We start from the raw sequence: 22,485 nt of genomic DNA on the forward strand, positions 1-22,485 counted from the left end.
GCTAACGTCAATCCAGCCAGATCACGCATAAGGAAATGCTCTGGAAGAACCCATGAGGCCACCTCAGCCAACACCCAATAATGGCCGAGGTCCCAAGGGAGGTAAAAGGTCCCAACACTCCTGGAATAAAATTTATGATGATCAAGTAAAATAGGACATTTTCATTATGTCTATGAAGAAAGTCAAAATTGATTAAGTCATTAATGATTACAAAAAAATTTTCTTAAAGGAAAAATATCAAAAAATATATATTTATATATGTATATATGTGTGTATTATTGTATGCATACACATACATATGTGTGTACATGTGAATATATACATACTATAGTTTTTTTAATCTTCTAGTAATTAAATTTAAGTGTTGTAGTATTTCAATAAAAATTTTCATTTTACATATAAAAATGAAAGAAAATGCTTATCTCCAAGTCAAACATATTTTGCCTCTTTGCACCTTTGAGTTTAAAGGGTATGATCAGAATAAAAATTAAGAAAATTTTGAAACCAACCAAATGCTTAAGAGGGGAAGGAAATCACCCTTCAGCAAATCTACCACTTATGCACAGTTCTCAAGACTGATGATCTACAGGAATCTTGATAGAAAGAAAATTTCTTCATGTTGGACATAAAGGCATCCATTGGCTTCTATTTACAGATACAATCTTGACCCTTCTATAGGCAGGGAAAACAGTCAAGGGAACAGGAGTCCAACAACTCAGATCTTCAGAAATAGAAGATAGAAATGCTGACTCTGTCCTTTTTGTCCCTTCAAAGTGTTTAAAGCATATTGTCCACTTCAGGTCAAATGACTCCTGTCTTCAAAGTCTTTAAACAGAAAAATTATAAAGGATATAGATGTCCTGAACAGTATGCTTTTCCCTTTGTTCTCTGAAAAATAGTCTTGGCGAAAGTTGGGAGCATCTCCTACCAGGATAAAATTGAAATGGTGATGGGCACAGAAACCCCGCACAGCAGGGTGCCTGTCTCTCACATCACTGCATCCTGGGAAAAGCCTCAATGTTCAACTAACATTTGCCCAATGCTTTTCCTATTTGTTTAACATATCCAGAAAAACCTTTAACTAAAAAGTATATGACATACGTTACTTCTAATTTTTAAGCCAAAAATATTCTGTATAAATCAAAAAGGTCTTTGATAATTCCTCGTGTATTTAAGCAGTGTGATTACCCAATGAGATTCAGAGGTTATTTTTTGAGAGATCAAAACAAAAAACTGGGGGGAAAAGTTAACTGGGAAACAAAGATTACTATGTAGGAATGGTATTTACTATGATAGAAGTAGAAAAAATAATCTAGGTGAGGTTAGAATTGAAGGGGATTACTGTGTCAGTGAGCTGAGTATCACTGGAGAAGGAGACCTCAGGAACAGTGGAGTAGAAGGAAAGAAGTCAGTGGAGATCAGATCATTAAGAGGAGAGACACTAGGTTCAGGTATAAGTCACAAAATTAGAGGTGTTAAGAGTTATAAGATTAATGAGGATAGAGTTCTCAAGGGAAACAGAATGAGTCTCAGAGTCACTGAAATGGGTCGCTGAGAAACAGGAATTGGAAATCACTACATCAGTAGATTTAGGGATCTCTAGTCAGTTTATACTCCAATTAGAATGGGAAAGGAGTCACAAGTCCTGTAGTGATGTAGTCAGGAGGGCAATGGATTCTTGAGCATATTTCATAGGATAAGATATGGATGACTCACTTATATATGGGCTCTAAAAGTTAGAAGGTATAAAGGTAGACAGTAGAATGGTAGTTACCAGAGGCTGAGGGGAGAGTCGGAAAAAAGGAAAATTTTAGTTTAAGAGTAAAGTTTTAGTTAAACGAGAGGAATAAATTCTGGTGATATACTGACAGCAAAGTGACTAGTTAATAATGTACATTTCAAAATTACTAAGGTTAATTTTAAATATTCTCACTACAAAAAGTAAGTCTGTGAAATAATGGACATGTTTATTAGCCTGATTTGCTTATTCCACTATGTATACATACATACATCAAAGCATCACGTTGTGTCCCATAAATATGTACAATTATATTTGTCAATAAAATTAGAATTTTAAATGAAAATGTGAGTTAAATGAAGATGCACTGAGAAGTTCTAAAGCAAGTCTCTTTTCTTAAAGACAGAATATGAATACCAGAAAGTCTAGGGAAATGAGATATGTCTAAAAATTGACCCCTTTAAGTTTTAGAATGCTTTTCCTTTGGTCTCTAGAGAAAGACATATAAAAAATACCATTTTCATTTTTCCCTTACCTCAGAACTATAATTCTTTCCATTCCAACTCTTCAAAAAAGTCTGAAAAACTATTCAACTCTCCATTTTAGTGGTGTGGTACATAAGTAGACAAGGCAGCAAAGGAAAAATGAGATATTATCACTCATATTGTCATGATGACTACTAAGATTACTATCATTATAGTAACAGTGCCATGAAACCTTGGGCTTCTAATTTAACCATTGAGTGCTCAAGTGCCCTAACCCTAAAATGATAGGTTTCTCATGATCCCTTTGGAAAGAATAAATGAATTGCTGTATTTAAAGCATACTCCAAACACAGAGTTAAGTATTCCATAAGTTATTCTGTTATACTGCCTCTCCTAAGTTCCTTACCTTTTTATTTTGAATAAGATTTGATTAGAACCATGTTCATAGGTTGAAATCATGTCATCTGAGTTTCATTGGAAGTAATATTCAACATGGACTCCTTGAGGAAAATCACATTTTAAAATACAGTCCTCAATAAATGTGATTATAACTTAATAGCCCAAGATGCAGTTCAGAATATCAAAGTTCTTTGGCACTTTATTAGCAATTACAGCTATTCTAAACACTAACTGACAAATCAAAGGTTTAGCAAGGTCACTGCCACAAATGTCTTAAATTGTTCAGAAGCAAGCCTGAGATATAGATTTGCATGGTAGTAATTATTAAAGAAGTTATTCCAGTAAAAATGAATAAGGGAGAGAGGAATCAAGAATAAGAAATTTAAGATGGAAAAGTATAAGTCAAGGGTTAGAGTTAGGGAATGCTGACTTGGAATTGTAGTTATGTGCACAAACTTGGAAATTAGAGTGTTTAGCTGTGCAGTGTACAGCCTGCACCATTTACTAGGTGTCTGACTTTGAATAAATCAACCTGTCTCTACTTCATGCTTTTCACCTATAAAATGTTTTCAACTCACAGAAGTGTGAGGAAGACTTGAAATAATACATATGAATGGCACATGGCATGTGTTCTGATGTTAGGTAGTACTAGTACCAGGGAACAAAGTCATATTAATAGAAGTAATTATATTAGTTATTTACATTATTACTGAAATGTGGTTATGCCTACATGCTATGTTCAATTGTAAATTTATTTTTAAAAAAAGCAGGTCCAAGTTCTATATTTTGATCCAAGTAGTGGTGACAAAAGTTTGTCTCATTTTTTTTCTCTGCCTATATTTTATTTTCTCTAAATAGGATTTGAAAAGTAAGTAGAATTAAAACAATAAACCACGTAATCTGGTGAGGGATGAGGGGAAGAAAGACAGAATAAAAGCTTTCTTACGTTTCTTTGACAGCAGCTATTTAATAGACCCACAATCCTAATAATTTTTAGTGTAATCCAGGGGGTTTGCATTTTTTTTTCTAAATTGAAAAAGACATGAACCAGAGAACATTCTCCTGGGAACAACCTCTGTAATAACTTAATTATCTTTGGTACTTTCCTTTTGAAATATAAAAACAATCGGGCTGGGGTTGTGGCTCAGCGGTAGAGTGTTCACTTAGCAGTGTGAGGTCCTGGGTTTGATCCTCAGCACCACATAAAAATAAATAAAATAAAAATATTGTGTCCAACTACAACTAAAAAAATGAAATTAAAAAAAAAGAAATATAAAAACAGTCATGGAGGGGACAGAAATGGGCCACCCAGATCCTCCTTCAGAGAAGGACTTGCAGGAGGGGAAAACTCCAGTTGAGGGGAGAAAACAGCCACTCATCAGCTGTCACATCTTCCACATCTACCTCACTTGCTAAGAGCCTCTTCGCCAAAGGTCATGCCCTCCTGGAGTATGTGGAACCAGTGACTGAGTGAGACACAGAAGCCCAGCCATGTTATCCTGACACAGGATGCCCTGATAGTCTTCACTCATTCCAGAACTCCTGCCTGGTTCAAGAGGAGAGAAGCATTAGACATAGCTACTATGATAAGCCGCTCATTAGTCAGTGATAATTCAAACAAAAATGGGGTGGATTTTTTAAACGAGGGGTAAAACTGATAAGCATAAAAAGAACAGATATTCTTCCGAGTGCCTTTGAATTTGGAGTAGGAAGGTGGGGTCAGGGATAATCCTGAAAATGCATTCCTTAGGAGTACTGACATAGAAGTAAAAGTTAAACTGAGCCAAAATAAGGAGAGTTGCCTTGGTCCTAGTTGCTCCAGACTAGAAATATTCCTAGCAGAAGAAAAATTTCCTCATTCCATGTACTGGGGTGACACCTACAGGTACAAAGAAAAATTCTTTCCTTCCATCCACCAAATTAAATCTATAAAGCTTATCAAAGATTTGCCTTAGCATCTTGTTATTCTGGGTTTCTGGAGTCCCAAAGAGAAAGGAAAATTGGAAAACTATAATGCAGGGTTGACAGACACAGAATCATAGCCTCAGGAGAAACTACTGATCTTAATAAAAGTATCAGACCCTGGCCTGCCAACTATGAATATTCTTTTCTCTTTCTCCCACTCTTGATGTAGCTACCTTCCTATGGCTTCCCATCCTATTTCTGACTTTTAGCTAAGGCTACATGGAAGTTGCCAGCCCCTCTTACCATCAAAAGGTGATAAGAAACCTTACTGAGATAAACAGTTCCAAGATACCTCCACCTCAGCACTATTAACACTGCAGGCCAGATAATTCTTTGTTGGGGGGGGGGGGCGCTGTCCTGTGAATTATAGGATATTTATAGCATTCCTGGCTTCTACACACTGGATTCTGGTAGCACTTCCAGCAGTCACAACCACCAAAAAAATGTCTCCAGACATAATTAAATGCCCCTGAAACATTTTCATTGCCACTTTGCAATGAAACCCTAACAAATTTTGAATAGAAGAAAAACAAATTTGAGTGGATTTTTTGAAAGTTTTGTTATTTTTCTAATAAAATAATGTATCCATTGAAAAAATTCAGAAGTGTGGGAAAATATTTAAAATGCCGAGTACCACCTCTGTAAACATTTTAATGATCATCCTTCCAGGTATACGGACACAATACCATCTTCTCAATCTCTTTCCTCTATTTTATTGGTCTCCCTTCTATTTTCATGATGGCTACCTTCTTATGCTTTATTTTTTGGTACTGGGAATTGAACCCAAAGATGTTTAACCACTCAGCCACATCAACAATCCCTTTTATTTTTTATTTTGAAACAGGATCTTACTGAGTTGTATAGGGCCTTGTTAAGTTGCTGAGGCTAGTCTTGAACATGTGATTGTCCTGCTTCAGACTCCCAGGATATATTTAATATATTTAATTCCTTCTCTCTTTTTTCCTTCTATAACATCCACATATTCTTTGACACTTTTTTATGTTGTAGCACATCATCTGCTGATCTCTAGAGCACAATGTTTTACATACTTAGTTAACTCATTAAGTGACAAGTTTTAAATTAATACAATTTTAATTAATATAATATAATCACTTCAAAAAAGATACAGAGATTCTGAAAAAAAATTAGCAGAAATCCTCAAAATGAAGGAATCAATATGCCAAGTTAAAAATTCAATGGAAAACATCACCAACAGACTGGGCTACTTGGAAGATAGAGTTTCAAGCAATAAAGACAAAATATATAATCTAGAAAATAAAATTGATCATGGAGAAAATATGTTAAGAGACCATGAACAGAACTCCCAAGAAGTATGGGATAATATTAAAAGATCAAATTTAAGATTTATTAGTTAGGATATATGAAATCTCAGAAATACAAACCAAAGGAATGAACAATCTTTTCAATGAAATATCAGCAGATTTCCCCTAAGGAATGAAATGGGTCAGGTGCAATGGCACACACCTGTAATCCTAGTGGCTCAGTAAGCTGAAGCAGGAGGATAGTGAGTTTAAAGCCAGCCTCAGCAAAAGGAAAGTACTAAGCAACCCAGTGAGACCCTGTCTCTAAATAAAATATAAAATGGGACTGAGGATATTGTTCAGTGGTTGTGTGCCCCTGAATTCAATACCCAATACCCAAAAGAAAAAAAAAAAGAATGAAATGGAAAATCAAATAGAGAAGGTTTACAGAACCCCAAATACAGCAGGCCCACACCAAGTCACAGAGAACACAGAGAATAAGATAAAATTTTAAAGGCTGCCAGAGAGAAATGGCAGATTACAATTAGAGAAAAATCAATGTGGATTTTAGCAGATATCTCAACCCAGACTCTCAGAGCTAGGAAGTCTTGGAATAATATATACACAGTTCTAAAGGAAAATGGAAGCCAGCCAAGAATACTATACCTGCAAAATTAAGCTTCAGAATTGACAATGAAATAAAAACCTGCCATGATAAACAAAAGTTAAAATAATTCACAAGTAGAAACCCACACTATAAAACATACTCAACAAAATATTTTCATGAAGAAGAAATAAAAAATAAAGCTGAAAACCATTAAAGGGAGGAACTAAACTATAAGATTAGTCAATCAAAGGAGAAACTAATTAAAATTAAAAACCAGAAATAAATCAAAATTACAGGGAATAAAATCATTTCTTAAAAACAACATTGAATATAAATGGCCTAAATTCATCAATCAAAAAATGTAGACTGAGCTGAGCACATTGGCACATACCTGTAATTCCAGCAGCTTGGGAGGCTGAGTCAGGAGGATCACAAGTTTAAAGTCAGCCTCAGAAACTGTGAGGCACTAAGAACTCAATGAGACTCTGTCTCTAAATAAAATACCAAAGAAAAAAAAAATAGGGCTGGGGATATGTCTCTGTGGTCAACTGCCCCTGAATTCAATCCCTGGCACCCCCTCACCCCGCCAAAAATAAAAAACATAGACTACAAGATTGGATTAAAAACAAGATCGAACAACATGCTGCTGTCTCCAAGAGACTCGCCTCCTAGGAGAAGACATCTACAGACTAAAGGTGAAAGGATGGAAAAAAAAACATTTCATTCACATGAATCTCATAAACAAGCAGTGTCTATTCTCATATAGATAAGGTGGACTTCAAACCAAAGTTAATCAGAAGGACAAAAAAGGACATCTCATACTGCTTAAGGAAATTATACATCAATAAGACATAACAACCATAAATATGTATGCCCAAAAACAATGGAGCATCTACTTACATCAAAAAAAAACTTCTCAATTTAAAATATCAAATAGAGCACAACACAATGATACTCATTGACTTTAACACATTTATCTCACCACTGGCTAGATCCTCCAAACAAAAACCAAATAAAGAAGCCAAAGATGGGCTGGGGTTGTAGCTCAATGGTAGAGTACTTGCCTAGCACATGTGAAGCACTGGGTTTGATCCTCAGAACCACATAAAAATTAATTAATTAGTTAATTAAATAAAGGTACTGTGTCCATCTACAGCTAAAAAATATTTTTTAAAAGAAGCTGAGGAACTTTGTAAAACAAAATGTAAAAAACTACAATGAATAATTTAGATTTAACAAATATAGAACATTTCAACCATCAATGATTCAATATACTTTCTTCTCCATAGCACATGAATCCTTCTCTTAAGTAGACCACATCTTAGACCACAAAGCAACTCTTAAAAAAAATAGAGATAATACCTTGCATTTTATCAGATCATAATGAAATGAAATTAGAAATCAATGATAGAATAAAAATAGAGGCTATGTAACGCTTGGAGACTAAATAATATGCTACTGAATGATGACTGGATAGCAGAAGAAATCACGTATGAAATTTAAAAAATACTTAGAGGTAAATGAGAATAGCAACACAACATATCAAAATCTCTGGGACTCTATGAAGACAGTTCTAAGACAAAAGTTCATTGCATTGAGCTCATTCAAAAAAGAATATAAAGTTTCCAAATAAATAACCTAATATTACATCTTTAAGCCCCAGAAAAAGAAGAACAAATCAACACCAAAATCAGATAGGAAATAATTAAAATCAGAGCTGAAGTCAATGAAATGAAACAAAAAAAATTTCAAAAAAAAAATCAACAAAACAAAAAGTTGGTTCTTAGAAAAAAATAAAAAACATTGATAAACCCTTCACCAAGCTAATGAAAATAGAGAAAAATTAGTTACTAAAATCCATGATGAAAAAGGAAATATCACAACAAACACTATTGAAATACAGCTGATAATCAGAAACTATTTTGAAAGTTTACACTCCAATAAAACAGAAATTCTTGAAGATATCAACAAATTTCTAGAAATATATGTATTACCCAAATTGAATCAGGAGGATATATACAATTTAAACACATTAATTTCAAACACTGAAATTGAAGATACCACCAAAAGCCTACCAACAGAGTGCTTTGCAATTCAGCCTCAGAAATGTAGGGGAAGGAATTGCATTCACTGCTGTCTCAGACCCTGTAAGATTTGGATATATCCTTCATATTTGATTGGGTCTACAGTGAGTTTAGCAGTGTACTATACTGTTCTTAAGATTATATTAAAAAGCTGGTAAATTGGTATTTCTTGGAGTGGATAATGAGGAAAAAAACATGCTAAAAGATGACAGACTTGGTCAACATGTCCCAACATTACATCCCACTTCAGAAGTATTGACTATTGCTAGTGTATGACTTTTACAACTTTTGATCCGAGTGGACATGTTCAAGCCTGAAGAGTATGGAAAAACTGCCTTCCTGCTGTCAAAGGCATTGTATTTCTTGTGGATTGTACAGCCCATGAAAGGCTGTTAGAATCGAAAGAAGAATTTGATTTACTAATGACTGATGACACCATTGCTAATGTGCCTATACTGATTCTTGGGAATAAGACTGACAGACCTGAAGCCATTAGTGAAGAAAGGTTAAAAGAAATGTTTGGGGGGGCTGGGGATGTGGCTCAAGCGGTAGTGCACTCGCCTAGCGTGCGTGCAGCCCGGGTTCGATCCTCAGCACCACATACAAACGAAGATGTTGTGTCCGCCGAGAACTAAGAAAAATAAATAAATAAATATTAAAAAAAAAAAAAAGAAATGTTTGGTTTATATACTCAGACAATAGGAAAGGGCAGTGTATCTTTGAAAGATCTGAATGCCGGACATTTAGAAGTTTTCATGTGAAATGCGCCCAAAAGACAAGGTTATGGAGAAGGCTTCCGCTGGATGGTACAGTACATTGATTAACATCAACATCAACATGCCTCAGCTCCAGGTCTTGACATTCAGGTCTACTCAGAGATTTGATCACTTAATATGCATAACTTGAATTCAATAGAATTTGGTTGAATTTAAAATACATGTTTTTTTTAGATTACTAATGTTATATCAATTTAGTAATTTGAGTGAGAATTGAAAACTGATTCAAGTAAGTTTGAATATCCTAATGTTTGCTTTCTATTTAAAGTTTATAATCTGACATTACCCCCAGCACCATTTATAAAGAGCTACTTTGCAGCAGTACATTTGAAGCACTTTTTAACAATGTAAATATACAAATATAAACCATATTTAAAAGCTCATCATATTAAATTATTTATGTACTTTTTTGGAACTAGTTTTTAAATTTTAGATTATATGTCTGCCTCTCAAGTGTACAGTTAATAATTAGCTTATCAATAATTGCATGATGCCTTACAATTTTCAATCATACTTTATATTATACAAATGTCATGCAATAAAACAAACTCCAATGTTTGGGGGGGCGGGGAAAGAGTCTACCAACAAACAAAAGCCCAGGGCCAGACAGATTCTCAGCTGAGTTCTATCAGACCTTCAAAGAAGAAATAACACCAATTCTCCTCAAATTATTACATTAAATAAAAAGGAGGGAACACTTCCAAACTCATTGTATGAAACTAGTATCACCCTGATACCAAAACCAGACAAAAACACATCAAGAAAAGAAAACTTCAGATCAATGTACCTGATGAACATAGATTCCAAAATTCTTAATAAAATCTTGGCAAATTACATATAAAAATATATTAAAAAGATAGTCCACTATGATCAAGTGGGGTTCATCCCATGGATGCAAAGTTGGTTCAGCATATGAAGATTAATAAATGTAATTCATCACATCAATAGACTCAACAACAACAATAAAATTATTATCTCAATAGATGCAGAAAAAACATTTGACAATAAAGGCATCCATTCATATTCAAAACACTAGAAAGACTAGGGATAGTAGGAACATACTTCAAAATTGTAAAGCTATACAAGCTAAACCCAAGGCCACCATCATTCTAAATGGAGAAAAACTGAAAGCATTCCCTCTAAAAACTGGAACAAGATAAGGATACCCTCTTTCACCACTTCTATTCAACATAGTCCTAGAAACTCTAGCCAGAGAAATTAGATAGAAGAGAGAAATTTAAGGGACATGTATAGGAAAAGAATAACTCAAATTATCCCTATTTTCTAATGATATGATTCTATATTTAGAAGACCCAAAAAACTCCACCAGAAAACTTCTATAACTCATAAATGAATTCAGTAAAGTAACAGGATATAAAATTAATACCCATAAGTCAATTATGTTTCTAAACATCAGTAATAAATCAGCTAAAAGAGAAATTAGGAAAACTATCTCATTCATAACAGCCTCAAAAAAATATACTTGGGAATCAATCTAACAAAAGAGGTGAAAGACCTCTACAATGAAAACTACAGAACATTAAAGAAAGAAATTGAAGAAGACCTTAGAAGCTGGAAAGAACTCCCATGCTCCTGTATAAGCGGAATGTCAAAATGACCATACTACCAAAAGCACTATACAGATTTAATGCAATTCCTATTAAAATCCAATGATGCTGCTCATAGGCATAGAAGAAGCAGTCATGAAATTCACTTGGGAAAAAAGGCCCAGAATAGCCAAAGCAATTGTTATTGAGAAGAGTGAAGCAGGAGGCATCACAATACCAGACTTTAAATTATACTACAGAGCTACGGTAACAAAAACAGCAAGTACTGGCACAAAAACAGTTACAAAGACCAGTGGAACAGAACAAAAGTCACAGAGACAAACACACATAACTACAGTTATCTTATGCTAGGCAAAGGCACCATAAACATACATTATAGAAAAGATAGCTTCTTCAACAAATGGTGCTATGAAAACTGGAAATCCACATGTAGCAGAATGAATTAAACCCCTATCTCTCACCCTGCACAAAAAGCAACTCAAAGTGGATCAAGGACCTAGGCATTAGATCAGAGACTCTGTGCCTACTAGAAGAAAATGTAAGTCCACATTTCCATTATGACGGCATAGGAAACAAATTCCTCAACAAGACTCTCAAGGCACAAGAAGTAAAATCAAGAATCAATAAATGGGATGGTATCAATCTGAAAAGCTTCTTTACAGTAAAGAAGCAACGAAGAATGTGAAGAGAGAGCCAACAGAATGGGAGAAAATCTTTGTCCCCTGCACCTCAGAGCATTAATCTCCAGGATATATAAAGAACTCAAAAAAACTTAATACCCCCAAAACAAATAACCTAGTCAACAAATGGGCAAAGGAACAGAACAGGCACTTCACAGAAGAGGAAATATGATTGGTCAACGAACATATGAAAGAATGTTCAACATCTTTACCAATTAGAAAAATGCAAAATAAAACTACATTGAGATTTCATCTCCCTCCAGTCAGAATGGCAATTATCATGCTAAGTGAGATAAGTCATTCTCCCAAAAACCAAAGGCCAAATGTTCTCTCTGATATGAGGAAGCTAACACACAAAAAGGTATGGGGGGAGGGAAGAAGAGAAGTTTGTTGGATTTGACAAAGGGAAATGAAGGGCAGGAGTTGGGATGGGAATAGGAAAGACAGTAGAATGAATCGGACAGAACTTTCCTCTGTTCATATATGAATACACCTCCAGTGAAACTCCACATCATGTACAACCACAAAAATGGGATCCTAATTAAAATAAATTATACTCTGTGTATGTATAAAATGTCAAAATATATACTCTACTATCATGTATATCTAAAAAGAACAAATTTTAAAAAGAAAACAAATCTCAAAAGATAATAAGAAACATTTTTAAGTAGTTGAATTTAAAAAAAATATATAATAAGCTCCTGTTCATATGCAAAATTAAGTTGAGGTGATCCAGGGCTCTAGAGGAACATAGTTTGGTAGAATCAGCATAACTCTCTCTGACGATGTTTCACTCTTGAAATGGTGACTAGCAGTTTCCAATTTGGTTTACTCTCTTCATGTGGTATGTTTTTCCATCCCTGCTTCATTTCCTTGTACTATTGGTGAGCTGAATTGCCTCTTGCTCAAATTATAAGGTCCTTCAGGGTTAGAGAGGGACTGTGACTCATGCATTTTATTTTCTTTTCCCTTGCCTCCACCCTGAAGCTAGCACTCTGCTGTTCTGTTTTCTCTTTCAATATGAATTTATAAATATTTCAATACAAGTTTATAGAAGCAAAGCTTAATAAAAAAATTTATTTCTTTCATCTGGGTCTCTCAATAATTTCATGTTTACTTAAAATAATTATTATTTTATTTGATAGATATATATTGGGAATTTATTTTTGATTAGGCACATTGCTTGTTAGCTAACTTTTATCATTCCTCAACACAAAATATCTTACTAATTGTATTTTTGCATAGTACATTCCCTTCTCTATGACCTTTCACTACTGGGTCAAAGTTATTAAAAACAATCTCGATGGCTCACTTCTTTTGAGTCTGAACTCAGAAATGTCACTGATGATATTCTTTGCACAGCATTTGATTTGCTTTTGCTGTGGGTTCTTTCTTTCACCCTAGCTGATGTATTTCTTCACCAGTGAGAATTGGTTCTTTCCTTAATCTCCTACTTACCTATTTTAGAAACACTTGAACCAGATAAGGGGCAATAATACCATTGGAGGAGATAACAGATATAAATTAGAACCTTTTGGAAGGAGCCTTGTTGCTCATCCAGTCTAAGGGTTCTTAATCTTTTGGTGCCTTTTGACCAACACTAACAAATTCTATTCTGAAAATAATGTTTTAAAATGCATGGAATAAAATTTTAAAAAACTGATTATATTTATATAAAAAAATATCTTTTAAAATTTCCAAATTTGTACATCAATAATATATGCTGTTTTATTAGTACATTTAATAACAAGATCTGGTGGGGGGTCTAATAAATAATATAAATTTTCAAAGTAATGATAAATATTAATGATATTTTGAGGTATTTATACCAACTATAATGTGATACAAATATAACTATAATTTCTACTGGTAGAGAAAAATTACTACCGCTGTTGTGGTTTGCTGCCCAAATACAAGTTAAAGAAGATGTCACATTTCCATAATTGGGAGCATATTTTTTTCTCATTCAAGTTCATGGATCTTCTGAATTTTATTCTTTGACCCCTTTGGGTGTCTGTGACATCCATGTTACAACACCTGAATTATTGTGCAGTTAAGGAAACTGAGGGAGATCCCTGTGGGAAAAAAAAATGAAAAGAAATTCTGTTCATAAAGAGAACAAATGCATTTAAATTCCATTGTAGCTGAGTAATGAATATCAAGTCTGCACCTCCACTCCTACCATCTGTTTCTTTCATTCATTTGGTAAGTATATATTGAAATTTATTATGTGCTGAGCACTGGACTAGCCATTAGAAATTCACTGGAAAACTATCTTTATAAGGTGTACAATCTAATGAGGAGTTAAACATTAAGCAGATAAGTAGAGTTCATTTTATATACTTAGAAAAGGATAGTATAGGCTTTTGTAGAAATATATAATGGATGAAATTTAAACTAGCCTAGTAAGTCAAGGAAGAATTCTCTAAATAAGTGATGTCTAAGCTGGGAACTGAAGTTAATAAGAGTTATCTAGATCAAAAAAAGTAGAGGAGTGTTCTAAATGAAAGAAATGGCATATTTGAAGATCCAGAAGAAAAAGAACATGAGAGCATTTCTATACTGGAGAAAAGGTCGTTGTAGTTGGAGAAGAGTGAAAAGAAAGTCATAAACATTAATCCTGGAGTAAGGCATAAAACACAATATGCATGCCATATAAATCATTTCAGGGATTTGGGGACTTGTCTTAAAAAGAAGCAGGAAGTCACTAAAATTTTAAAATCTAATTTAAGCTGAGGTATGCCAACCCCTGAAAGTACACGATGATTTTCTAGTAGGTACACATTTGTATATGCTTTTATGATAATTACTTCCAGGCCCTCAAGTTCCCTATGTCTCTTTTAAAAAATTGATTTGCCCAAGAACATATTTATAGTAGAAGCGGTTTTTTTGTCCTTCTTCCCTGTATCCCCTTTCATGTTGACACTTATTTTATTTTCCATTGGTTGATCCTTATTTTAAAAAAGAAAAAAAAATTTTCTTGTCCATCTTGAATTTTATGTGTTATTATTTGGATATGCAGTATGCCCCCAAAGCCCCTGTGTGAGATAATGCAAGAATGCTCTGTGATGAACTGATCAGATTGTGGGAGCTTTTAACCTAAGCAGTGGATTAATCTACAGATGTGGATTAAAGTGGGTCACTGGGGGTATGGCTTGGGGACTTATATTTTGTCCCTAGTGAGCAGAGTTCTCTCTGTTTCCTTGTTGCCATGACCTGATGTGCTTTCCTCTGCCATACTTCTCAGCCGTGCTTTTCTGCCTGACCTTGAACCCAGAGCTATGGAGTTGGCTGTCTTATGGACTGAACTCTGAAATTATTTTTTAAAAAAAATTTTTAGCTGTTGATAGACACAATGCCTTTATTTATTTATTTTTATGCAGTGCTGAGGATCAAACCCAATGCCTCGAATTGCTAGGCAAGCACTCTACCACTGAGCTACACCCCCAGCCCTGACCTCTGAAATTGTGAACCAAAATGAATTTTTCCTCCTCTACGTTTTTTTGTTTGTTTCTTGTTGTTTTTGTTTTTGTTTTTGTTTTTTAATCTGGTCTTTTGATTACAGTGACATAAATTCTGAGTAAAAAATTCAGGGGTCAAATCAAGAAATAATAAAAATATTGGTGTCTGATAGAAGAGAGATCAGCAGAATAGTGGAAAAGGATAGTTGGGGAAGGGAAGATGGATGAGTGGGGATAAGAGACAGGAAAAGGAAGGAATGGTGGAATAAAATTGACCAAATTATCCTGTGTATATGTATGAATATACCATAGTATTGTCATATATTTTTAAAGCATTAAATTAAAACATTGTAAATAAATAGAAGGAAGACAAGTAGAGTAGAGGAAAGAGAATGAGGGAGGGAAAAAAGGAAGTAGTGGTTACTGAAATGGAGCAAATTATAGTCTATGATTTTATGATTATATCAAAATGAACCCCAATATTAGATATAACTATAATGCCCTAATAAATTTTAAAAGTAAAAATAAATATCAGTGTCTGTTACTCTTCCTTTTCCCTGCTCATACATAATTGTTGTTCAGAATAAAATGTGGGGCTGGGGTTGTGGCTCAATGGTAGAGTACTTGCCTTGCATATATGAGGCACTGAGTTCGATCCTCAGCACCACATAGAAATATATAAATAAATAGAATAGAATAAAGGTCCATCAATAAAAGGAAAAATTTTTGATAAAATAAAATAAAATGTAGCATTGGAAATGGTATTTTTCCTCACGATGGAATATACTAAAATCAAATATATTGTAAGGAGTACAAAAATACTTTTTGTTTAATGACTTTATTTCTTTTTAGTTTGACAATTGTAAACAGACTAACAATTGCACTATTCCTAAGGGAAAGTGGTAAGAAAATCAGGGAGATTATTAGTAGGAAATATTGAAGGTGATGCTACTTCCATCCATATGACAAGCTCATGGCAAGATCATGTACTCTCATCTATCTATCTAATGTATCTTAGCATATTCAAGATGTATAAAATCGTGGCTGAGAAATATAATCTTCTGTCTTGTGTGCCTATTGTTCATTCTCATCCATTTTGTAATGAGAAAAAACATTTTCATTCACTTAGGTGTCAACTACATATTGATTTCAGGAATTAGGAAAAGAAAATTTTGTTTGTTTCCATTTTAATGTTTTATATAAGAAAAAATACAACTTATACATATATTGGAGGTAAATTAATCATGAACATTTATTCAGTTCCTGGGAGAAATGCTTTCATTAGCCCTACCCTTTAAAATAGTTTTATTGAGATAAAATTTTCATAATATAAATTTCTTTCATTAGCTTTTTAATTTTATTTTATTATTATTTTTAAGTTTTTTTACCTGGTGCCTTACAGTTGTATACAATGGTGGAATTTATTGTTACATATGTTTTTATTAGTTATGGTCAAGGTTTGGATATTATAAATACATATTCATTTTTCACTCTGGCTAAAAGACTTTTACTTGTCGTTCTTTAACTAATGAACCCACGCTGGGGTTCCTTATTCACCAAAGCTTGGCTTCATAGCCCAACAACAGGAAACACACAGGCTTAAGGCTGCCACCGCCACGAAACTGGGATATCACTGCTTCTTTTAGGGACAACAATAAGGACCTGGTAAAACATCACCAAGGTCCCTATGGCCTGGCTGCACCAGAGGTTTCTCTACTAGGTGTGCTCAGTTATCCTATTGCTGAGGTAACAGAGATTCTTGCATAGGATTGTCTATCTCTTGTTTCTCCTACTAACAGCCAACTTCCTATGATTTCCTCTCACTAGTCATATAATATAATACCTCCATATTCTCACATCCTACCTTATAAACATCTCAGCCAGCCCCCAGTCCCTCTTCCACTATCAGAAACTGTAAACCATTACACAAACCTCTGAAGTATATGGTTGAAGATAATGGAATTTATCATTTCTATATATAGTGACAAAACTGTAAATGTAAAAATAGAATCTAACTGATATATAGCTGCTATAATATTGATCTCTCCCTTAAAAGTAAGGTATTGTTAACCTGTAGGCACTCTATAAGGCAATAGGCCAGAAGCTGTAATACCTCAGATCTACACTGCAAGAAAGGAAGACTTTTACTTGTCATTTTTTAACTAATGAACCCTCTCTAGGGTTCCTTATTCACCAAAGCTTGGCTCCACAGCCCAACAACAGGAAACATATAGGCTTAAGGCTGCCACCACCATGAAACTGGGATAACACTGCTTCTTTTAAGGACAACAATAAGGACCTGGTAAGACATCACCAAAACAGACATCATGAAAACACAAGGGAGGAAAGTGCCCCAAACAAACCAAGACACTACAACAATAGAATCCATAAATAGTGAAGTAAGTTAAATGTCAGAGAAAGAGTTCAGACTATACATAACTAAAATAATTTGGGAATTAAAGAACGATGTAAGTGAGCAGTTACAGGCAAAAATCAATCACTCCAACAAAGAGATAAAAGAACAAATTCAGGAGACCATCAATCACACCAACAAAGAGATAAGAAAGCAAATACAGGTTGCAGGTGATTACTTCAAGAAAAAGGAAGAGATACTGGAAAAAAAATAGAAATCCACAAAATGAAAGAAAGAATAAGCCAATTTAAAAACTCAATAGATAGCATCACCAATAGACTAGACCACTTGGAAGACAGAAAGAACCTCCTCAGGCAATAAAGACAAAATATACAATCTTGAAAATAAAGTTGATCTCACAGTGAGGCTGATAAGAAATCATGAACAGAACATCCAAGAATTATGGGATACCATCAAAAGACCAAATTTAAGAGTTATTGGTTTAGAGGAAGGTTCAGAGATTTAAATCAAAGGAATGCACAATTTCTTCAATAAAATAAAATCAGAAATTTTCCCAAGCATGAAGAATAAATTGGAAAATCAAATACAAGAGGCCTATAGCATAACAAATGTTCAAAATTACAACAGATCTACACCAAGACACATTATAATGAAAATGCCTAGCATACATAATAAGGATAGAATTTTAAAGGCCACAAGAGAGAAAAATTAGATTACCTATAAGGGAAGACCAAAATTTGGATCTCAGCAGATTTTTCAACCCAGACTCTCGAAGCTAGGAGATCCTAGAACAACATATATCAAGCTCTAAAAGATAATGGATGCCAACCTAGAATCTTATATCCAACAAAATTAAGCTTCAAATTTGACAATGAAATAAAAACATTCCATGATAAACAAAAGCTAAAAGAATTTACAGCAAGAAAATCTGCACTACAGAACATTCTTGGCAAAATGTCCCACAAGGAGGAAATGCAATACAACAATGAAAATCTACAAAAGGAATAACTACAATAAAAGAAAAGCCAACCAAAGGAGAAACCAAGTCAAACTAAATACCAAAAATAAACAAAAATGATCAGTAATACAAATCATATATCAATAATAACCCTAAATGTTAATGGCTTAAACTCACCAATCAAAAGACATAGGTTGGTATATTGGATTAGAAAAAAAGACCCAACAATATGCCACCTTCAAGAGATTCATCATCTCATAGGAAAAGATGCCCACAGACTGCAGGTGAAAGGTTGGGATAAAATATACCAATCACATGGCCTATGTAAGCAAGCAGGGGTTTCCATCTTCATATCAAATAAAGTAGACTTTAAGCCAAAGTTAATCAAAAAGGAAAAACATGGACATTTCATACTGCTTAATGTAACTATACGTCAACAAAACACAACAGTTATAAATATATATGCCCCAAACAATGGAGATCTATGTTCATCAATCAAACTCTCTCAAGTTCAAGAGTCAAATACATCACAACACAATAATTCTGGGTGACTTTAACACACCTCTTTCACCACTAGATAGATCTACCAAACAAAAGCTAAACAAACTACATAACTCAATAATACAATCAATAACTTAGACTTAACTGACATATATAGAGTATATTATCCATCAACAAGCGAATAGACTTTCTTCTCAGTAGCACATGGATCCTTCTCTAAAATAGACCATATGTTATGCCACAAAGCAAATCTTAGTAAATACAGAAAAGTAGAGATACTACCCTGCATTTTACCAGACCACAATGGAAGGAAATTAGAATCAATGATAAAATAAGAAATAAAAGCTATTCCAACACCTGGAAACTAAATAATATGCTATTGAATGAACAATGGATTGCATAAGATATCAAGGAGGAGATTAAAAAATTCTTAGAAGTAAATGAGAACACCAATAAAACATATCAAAATCTCTGGGACACAATGAAGGCAGTGCTAAGAGGAAAGTTCACTGAATGGAGTTCATTCCTTCAAAGAAAAAAAAAGTCAACAAATAAAGGACCTAACATTACATCTCAAAGCCCTAGAAAGAGAACAAATCATCCCCAAAAGCAGTAGGAGACAGGAAATAATTAAAATTAGAGCTGAAATCAATGGAATTAAAACAACAACAAAAAATTTTAAAAATTGACAAAAAAGTTGCTTCTTTGAAAAAATAAATAAAATTAATAAAACATTAGCCTGCTAACAAAGAGAAGGAGAGAGAAAACTCAAATTACTAATATACATGATGAAAAAGGAAATATTACGATGGACACTACAGAAGATAATTAGAAATTATTTTGAAAATTTGTACTCCAATAAAATAGAAAATATCAAAGACATCAACAAATTTCTAGAGGCATATGATATGCCTAAACTAAATCAGGATGATATACACAATTTAAACAGATCAATTTCAAGCAAAGAAATAGAGGATGCCATCAGAAGTCTACCAACAAAGAAAAGCCCAGGACTGGATGGATACACAACTGAGTTCTACAGGACCTTTAAAGAAGAACTAACACCAATACTTCTCAAACTCTTTCAAGCCTATGTCTTTTGATTGGTGAGTTTAAGCCATTAACATTTAGGGTTATTATTGAGAGGCCAATATCATCCTGATTCCAAAACCAGACAAAGATACATCAAAGAAAGAAAACTTCAGACCAATATCTCTAAAGAATATAGATGAAAAAAATTCTCAATAAAATCCTGGTAAATTGAATATGAAAACATATCAAAAATATAGTGCATCACTATCAAGTAGGGTTCATTCCAGGAATGCAAGGTTGGTTCAACATATAGAAATCAATAAATGTAATTCATCACATCAATAGACTCAGTTAAAAATCATATGATCATCTCAATATATGCTGAGAAAGCATTTGATAAAATACAGTATCCCTTCATGTTCAAAATGCTTGAAAAGCTAGGGATAAAAGGAACACACCTCAACATTGTAAAGGCAGTCTAGGCTAAGCCCCAGGCCAACATCATTCTAAATGGAGAAAAATTGAAATCATTCCCTCTAAAAACTGGAACAAGATAGGGATGCCCTCTGTCACCACTTTATTTAACATAGTTCTTGAAACTCTAACCAGAGCAAAAAGACAGATAAAAAAAATTAAAGGGATACGGATAGGAAAAGAAGAACTCAAATTATCACTTTTTGCAGATGATATGATTCTATACCTAGAAGACCCAAAACATTCAACCAGAAATCTCCTAGAATAAATTAATTCAGCAAAGTAATTGGATATAAAATCGACACCCATAAATCAAAGGCATTTCTATACATCAGTGACAAAACTGCTGAAAGTGAAACTAAGAAAACTTCCCAATTTACAATAGCCTCAAAAAATAAAATAAATAAAATACTTGGGAATCAACTTAATGAAAGAGGTGAAAGACCTCTACAATGAAAACTACAACATGCTAAAGAAAGAAATTAAAGAAGACCTTAGAAGATGGAAAGATCTACCTTGTTCTTGGATAGGCAGAATTAATATTGTCAAAATGATCCTACTACCAAAAGCACTATATAGATTCAATGCAATCCCAATCCCAATGGCATTCCTTATAGAAATTTAAAAAAAGGAATCATGAAATTAATCTGGAAAAATAAGAGGCCCAGAACAGCCAAAGAAATCCTTAGCAAGAAGAATGAAGCTGGTGGCATTAGTACTCCAGACCTAAAACTATACTACAGAGCTATACTACATAACTATACTACATATGGATTTCCAGGTTTTGTAGCACCATTTTTTTTGAAGAGGCTACCTTTTCTCCAATGTATGTTTATGGTGCCTTTGCCTAGCATGAGATAAAACTGTATTTATGTGTGTTTGTCTCTTTGACTGTTGTTCTTTTCCACTGATCTTCGTATCTGTTTTTGTGCCAATACCTTGCTGTTTTGTTACTATAGTTCTGTAGTATAATTTAAAGTCTTGTATTGTGATGTCTCCTGCTTCACTTTTTGAGATGTATTTTGTCCTGCTGTTATCCTCAATATCCTTGTGATTCTAATATTAAAAAAAGAAATCATTTTAACTGGTCTTACATTATCACTATTCCATCAGATACTACAAAGGCTGCCACAGAATAGGATGTAGGCATTTAGGGATTCTATGCAGTGCTGTGCATAGATCCAACCTCCTTCTTCCAGACTATGGACAAAAGGTGTTTCTAAAGGCTGGGATCATCTTTGGCTGCCTCCCAAAACACTTCTTGGAACCACTTTCTTCATTTCTGCCAGATTCATTAAAGTTACAACCAACATTTCACCAGAAGCTCAACATCAGCTCTCATGAGTTACTGAAATCCTGGATCAGCCAGGAATGTCTACATCCATTCTGAGCACCTTCCCTAGATGCACAAACTGCTAGTGAGTAACAAGATTTGGAAGGTAAGAACAGAATGTCCTTTGTATAACTTATAGATAATTTACTGCCATAAATGTTACTTTTGATAGTAAATTCAGAAGAGTTTATCACTTTTCAAGTTCACCTCAAGTGCATTTCATGACACCAGATTCCTGCTTTTAAAACAGTAGACTTAAAACAACTTAGTTGCTTAGTTGTATAGGATTTATCTTTTCCAAGGTTTTTTTTTTTAATTTAACATCATTTTTCAGATTAGGTTAATCAGACACGTAAATAAATATCTGCAAACAGAATAAACCTTGAACAACACTCAATAAAATATCAAGGTTGAAAATTATTGACTATCAGCCCACAAAAACTGTGGAGAAAGCAACTGCAATAATGAAATATGAAGACAATGACAGAGAAAGAAGAATCAAATTTTGAAGATTACCAGAAGAGGCAAGAAATTATGGTCTTAAATTGCCAGTAAAACTCAAAAGGACAATGTCTGATGCTTCAGTTGTTTTCACCAATAGGAGACAACTTTTAAAACTGTGGATCAAGCTGAACACAGTGATGCATGCCTCTAATCCCATCAACTCAGGAGGCTGACACAGGAAGATCACAAGTTTGAGGCCAGCCTGGGCAATTTAGTAAGACCCTGTCTTAAATTTTTAAAAAATAAATAAAAAGGGATGGGGATGTAGCTCAGTAGTAAAGTGA

At 33.9% G+C, this 22,485-nt stretch overlaps 1 pseudogene; it reads left to right on the forward strand.

The window, feature by feature from the left end:
• The first annotated feature begins 52 nt into the window (after window positions 1-52).
• Window positions 53-9,364, forward strand: LOC101966394 (small COPII coat GTPase SAR1B-like; annotated as a pseudogene).
• The last annotated feature ends 13,121 nt before the right edge of the window (window positions 9,365-22,485 follow it).

Source organism: Ictidomys tridecemlineatus, chromosome 4 (assembly GCF_052094955.1).
Source record: "Ictidomys tridecemlineatus isolate mIctTri1 chromosome 4, mIctTri1.hap1, whole genome shotgun sequence".
Lineage (NCBI taxonomy): Eukaryota > Metazoa > Chordata > Mammalia > Rodentia > Sciuridae > Ictidomys > Ictidomys tridecemlineatus.